The following is a 6,411-nucleotide window of genomic DNA, read 5'->3' as shown; positions in this document are numbered from 1 at the left end:
TGGGCACTTGGTAGGGATTTTTGATGTGTTTTACTCTTGAATAGTTTTTGGTTTTGTTTTGAGAATATAGGCAAAAGTTAGCTTATTCAACATATTAGGTACCCTATCTACCCATCACAATATCACTTCTAACAACAGTTAAAAAAAATATTGACTTTAGTTACACTGAGAAAAATACTATGTCTTAGTTGTGTCTTCTAATGTAAAAACAAAAACAAAAACAAAAACAAAAAACATAATACAGAAGCATTTTTTCCAGAAAATTTAAAGCAGCAGGAAATAGCAGGAATAGCATGCTAAAAACGGCATTGGAAGCAAAAGACCCAATTTAGATTTTTTTTTTTCCCTTTGGCTGCTGCCAAATTTGCTTTGTGACCTTCATCCCATCAATAGATCTTTGTTCTCTAGCATCCTCATCTATAAAATGGGCATCAGTAAGTCTACCCCACAGGGCTTCCAAAAGAATTAAATTAAATAATGCAGGATTAGTGTCAAATGCATAGTAGAATGCTCAACAAGTATCAGTGTCTTACCTGTTTTCATATACTTAGAGATTGACCCTGTAGAAAATTATTGGTAGTTTGTTTCGTTTTGTTTTTCTTCCTCTTCCTCTTTGGTTTCTTTTAGAGATTCTTAAAATTTATTTAATTTTCACTCTTTTTTGTGTGTGTATCTTAATAGCAGATCTTCCTCTTTCAATCCATTTCTCCCCCAGTAGCAACCTCCCTTTGTCTGGCTCAGCTGATGACATACAGAATATAACTGAGCATTGACCTCTGGCACAAATAAGCATCTGTCATGCACATTTAGGGTATTACGTTGCCTGTAATCCCTTCCAGCTCACAATTCTAAATTACTTTTGAAATTTCTGTGTAATTTCAAGTTGGTAGGTTAAAATTGCCATTTTATTTTGGCAGATAATATGTTTTAAAATGAGCTCTTCTTTATGTGTATATTAGTTTCCTCATATAGCAGAGTAACTTTTTGTTTGTCCTTGACCACACTAGAAATTAGAAACTATGACTTACTTGGCAAAAGTTCATTTACTTTCTGGAAAAAGCTTAAAATCTTACATTTATTTTGCATTGTGTTCATATTGTGCTGGTTGTAAAGGTAGTCTGATGTCTTGCTTTTTTTTTTTTTTGGAAAAAAAAAGGAAGGGAAGAAATCCTTTGAAAGCCATTGCTTTCAAAATTATTACTTTCTTGAACGTTATTTATTTTTCTTTTTTTCTCTTACTTAGCTTTTGATATCTGTGGTAGTCTGAATAATGGATCCCCAAAGAAGGTCACATTCTGAGACTCAAAATCTGTGAATATGTTATCTTTCATGGCAAAAATGACTTTGCAAATGTGATTAATTTAAGGATACTGAAATGAGGAGATTATCCCAGATTATCTGGGTGGATTCAGTGTAATCACAAGGGTTTTTAAAAGAGGAAGGCAGGAGGGTCAGAATCAGAGACAGACACATGACAATTGAAGCAGAGGTTGGAGTGATATAGGGCCATGAGCCAAGGTATGAGGGTTGGAAGATGGAAAAAGCAAGCAGCTTCTGTCCTGGAGCCTCCAGAATAAACAGAATTCTGACACCTTGATTTTAGCCCTGTAAGACTCATTTCAGATTTCTGATGTCCAGAACTGTAAGATAAAAATTTGTACTGATTTAAGCCATTAAGTTTTGGTAATTCATTATGGCACCAATATGAAACCAATACAATGTATGAAAAAAGAGGATTTTTCTTTAATTGTTTCAAAAGTCAAAAACCAGCTAAAAACTCAAAAACGTACCTTTAATGTCAAAGTGGGCTACTTGTGCATATAAGCACACATCTTCCACAAACTGTTGGACCTGAGCATTTGAGTTGAAGGAATCCTTTATTCCTATAAGGAGGGGGCAGATACCAAGTATGTTCTGGAACGTGAGTACTAAATAGATTGGCACAATCCTCTGAGAACTAATATATGGAGAATACCTATGCACTTATATGTCTATTTTCAATTGTTTCTGAGCTAATATGCAAAGCTTTCTTTTATTCCTATACTAAAAATCATTTGAGGAAAGTTTTGCTATGTCCCAAATTTATTTGTTGACTGAGAGGCTTGGGGGAGTTCAGTAGACATTTAAATAAATGAGGTTGAATGAAGTCAGTTTTGACAGCTGCAGATAGGGACATTCTTGGGGGAACAAGAAAGACAATTTTACATTTTAAGCATAGTCAAATTGCCCTATTAAACATCTAAAGCACACCCTTTGGGGGGAAAATGATTCTCTACTCACTAGCTTCACTGACTTTTCATAATAGTATTAATGAAATTTAATCAAACAAAATACATTACTAAGCAGTTAGCTTGATTACCCTTGGGGGACCTGTGAAAATGTGTTTGGAACTTCACATGCCATGTAATAGCTCAATTTATTTTGGCCATTGTCATTGACTCTTGGGCTCATGAATTAAACCTCTCTGAGTCTGGGAACAATACGTGACTTTGAAGAGTCTTTCCTATTCTAAACACTCATTGATGCTATGATTTCATTTTAACTTACTTTATAAAGCAAACAACCCAATCAAAAAGTGGGCAGAAAATCTAAATAGACATTTCTCCAAAGAAGACATACAGATGGCCAAAAAGCACATGAAAAGATGCTCAACATCACTAATTATTAGAGAAATGCAAGTCAAAACTACAATGAGGTATCATCTCACACCAGTCAGAATGGCCATAATCAAAAAATCTGCAAAAAATAAATGCTGGAGAGAGTGTGGAGAAAAGGGAACCTTCCTACACTGTTGGTAAATTGGTACAACCATGATGGAGAACAGTATGGAGGTTCTTTAAAAAACCAGAATAGAGCTACCATATGATCCAGCAATCCCACTCCTGGGTATATACCTGGAGAAAACCATAATTGGAAAAGATACATGCACCCCAATGTTCATTGCAGCACTATTTACAATAACCAGGACATGGAAGCACCTAAATGTCTATAAATGGATGAATGAATGGGTAAAGATGTGGTACATATATACAATGGAATATTACTCAGCCATAAAAAAGAATGAAATAATGCCATTTGCAGCAACCTGGATGCACCTGGAGATTGTCATACTAAGTGAAGTCAGACAGAGAAAGACAAATATCATATGATATCACTTATATGTGGAATCAAAAAATAATGGTACAAATGAACTTATTTACAAAACAGAAATAGAGTCACAGATGTAGAAAACAAACTTATGGTTACCAAGGGGGAAAAGGTAGGGGAGGAATAAACTAGGAGTTTGGGATTGACATATACACACTACTATATATAAAATAGATAACTAATAAGAACCTACTGTATAGCACAGGGAACTCTACTCAATACTCTGTAATAACCTATATGGGAAAAGAATCTAAAAAAGAGCAGACATATGTATATGTATAACTGATCCACTTTGCTGTACACCTGAAACTAACACAACATTGTAAATCAACTATACTCCGATAAAAATTAATTTAAAAAAAAACAATTTGAGGAAAAATTAACAAACTCTAGCTAATATCAATACATAGCCTCGTAAGGGAATCTTCCCTGACTTCTCTGTGTTAAGTTTACGTGATCTCTCTGTGTTCCATTAACAACCTCAACAATCCTCTATTATACCCTTGTCCATCTTTTATTCGAAATCTCTCCTTATGGGTCTGCCTTTCTCTTTTGGCTATAAGCTCTCAAGGGCACAGATCAAGTCTAATTTGTTTTTGTTTATTATGGAGCCTCAAATAAACACACAATACATTGTGTGTTTATATACATTTGCTGAACAGTTTCTTTCACCACTCCCTTCCTCCTGTTGGGGGTTATCAGATGCCTTCTCTGAGGCAAGCGAAATATCTTCTACTTAAATCTCTCACCCTTTTGTGTTCAACATCGAAGGACTCTTCATAATACCCAATTTCCTGCTTTTTTTTTTTTTTTTTGGTTTCAAGCACATCAAAACCCTTATACAATGATTTCAAGTCCCCTTTGTAATCTGTAAAAATAAACATCAAGAGTCCATGCTTTCTATCATTATCTAAGTCTCTGCCAGGCTTTCAGATTATTAACAATTAAGCCACTTTCTTAGCAGAGATCACAAATTTTGCTGAAGCACTTATTGCCTTTGGTGAAACAGAGATAGTCTTTGGTTTTACTACCTCTAAATAATCTGGGAAACATGATTCTGATGTTTCCCTCTTTTATAAGTCTGTATTTTCAACTCTGATTTTGCTGGTGGAGGCTACCTTTGATAACTAAGCAGAAGGCAGAGAGGGTTTGAAAGAAGAAAACAAACAAACCCATATGTGCTTAGAGTGATTGCCTTTGGATTCCAGATTTTCTCTGTGGCTAAAGCCCAAATAAGTATGCTTTTGATGAGCTGCCATTTTGGTTCTCCGAGATGTGCCCACAATATGCCTTTAAAATGTAGTCCAAATTGTGTATTTCTGAGTATTTGACATTGTTTTCCTTGAATCTATTTTAGTGGTTAGTCAGCCATTGGATATTCTAACAGCTTGTCTAATTTCTCTTTGTCAATCCATCCAGTGGCCACTACAATATAGGCATTCAATACGTAATACAAAATTAGCCAACAGTGTCACTTCAGCTTAGAGGAGTTTGACTATTCCAATGCTTTACACTAGCATCAGAAAGCTTAGCCTTGCCCTGGGCTGAGCCCCAGAATCAACATGAAGCCTTAAATGACTCATTTTTTTTTCAAGGACTCAATTTCCTCATTTCTTAAAGTTAATGGAAAATATGCCCAACTTGAACTACAGTATAAAACTTGCTATGATGTAGGCACCTAGTATTCCAAAGAGATTGAGTAATTATTCCTCTTCCTGATTTAAATGTATTTGATCATCTAGTTCCACTCTGTAGGGAACGTAATGGTATGTATATAAACTTGCTCACAACCAAGCAAGACCAAATTAAGAAGCTTTTGCTGGTTGCTTTCTCAGAAGGGAAGGGCAGAACCATTTTTCTTGGAATGATGCCTGACACCACAGGACTGGAGGACCAGAGCTCATGCCACAGTCTGTCCAACCCATCACTATCTTTTATCAACCTAAGGGACCTCCTTACATGCACAGAGGCCTCTCTAAGTACCAATTAAAGAAGCCAGACTGTCACTCTGCATCACATCATTCTTTTTTAAACTTTCTGCTTGGAACTTATCACTGTGTGACATTTTCTTTTGTTTATTCACAAAAGATTTCATTCTTCCTTTAAAATATAAGCTTAAGGAAATCAGGAACCTTGTCAGCCTGGTTTATTGTTGACTCAAGAGTGCCTTAGAATAGTGTTTGGCATTTAGCAAAAACTCAATTGAGGTATGGTGACTGTTAATCATTCTCTAAGAACATAGCTAAACATAGCTAAAATCTAACCACTTCGCACAAAACCTTGCCATCATCCTGAATTACTAGGATGTAATTGAGGTAACTCATCAATGCAGTACCAGTGGTTGTCTGCCTCAGCACCAGTGGCTGTCACCATCACTCTACTCCAGTGACTACTTCTGTTTCCATATCTGTGACCTAAGCATCACTCTTAGTCTACATTTAAATATGCGAATGCCTAGATTACTTTTTCTAACCTATTTATCTTTTCTTCCATTTCTCTTACTTCCTTAGTACCACTCATGTCCTTTGCACCCCACTTTTCTTCCATTCTATGGATAGACACTTCTGTCTTCACTCCCTTCCCCACAGTCCATGACTTCAACCACAAAGTTCTTCCCTTGGTCCTCTTATCTTCCCACTCTTCTTTTCTGGACAACTGAATCACTCATAGCTCTAAATATTATCTTAGCATAGTGAACTCCCAATTTTTTTTATTTTGCAACTTTTTGTTCATTTCTTCACTAGACAATTTATATGCCTCCATTAGAACATGATGACTCCCTAAAGAGAAGAAAATGGATGAATAAAATAAGCAATGAATCCCAAATTTATGTAAGTAATGCTAACCTCTTTCCAGAGTATTGCCAATTAATAATTAGACATTCAAGACTGTAGCTAAAACAGGAGTATTTTAAGAAATAGCCTGTATTTCATTTTTAATTCTTCTATCCTAAGGCTTGATGGAGATAGTAAATAATGATCCTATTCCCCATCGAAGTTCAAAAATATTGAGAAACACAGAGGTCAAGCAGATGGAGTATGGTAACAGTAGCTTGTCTAATATTATAGCCAAATTTAAATATATACCCACCCACACAAATTCCTTCCTAGAAGTCTACTCTCATAAACATGTATCATGGAGGGTCAGAGATGAACTGGGGCTTCTTATAAGAATTTGAATACCAAAGGGAAAAGGGAATTCAGTCATGCATGCTCAGTACCTTTTATAAACTTCACTAATCAAATAAGTCATCGCCTTTTCCAT

This window comes from Balaenoptera physalus (assembly GCF_965194825.1).
Source record: "Balaenoptera physalus genome assembly, chromosome: 17".
NCBI classification, from domain to species: domain Eukaryota; kingdom Metazoa; phylum Chordata; class Mammalia; order Artiodactyla; family Balaenopteridae; genus Balaenoptera; species Balaenoptera physalus.
This window is presented reverse-complemented; position numbering follows the sequence as displayed.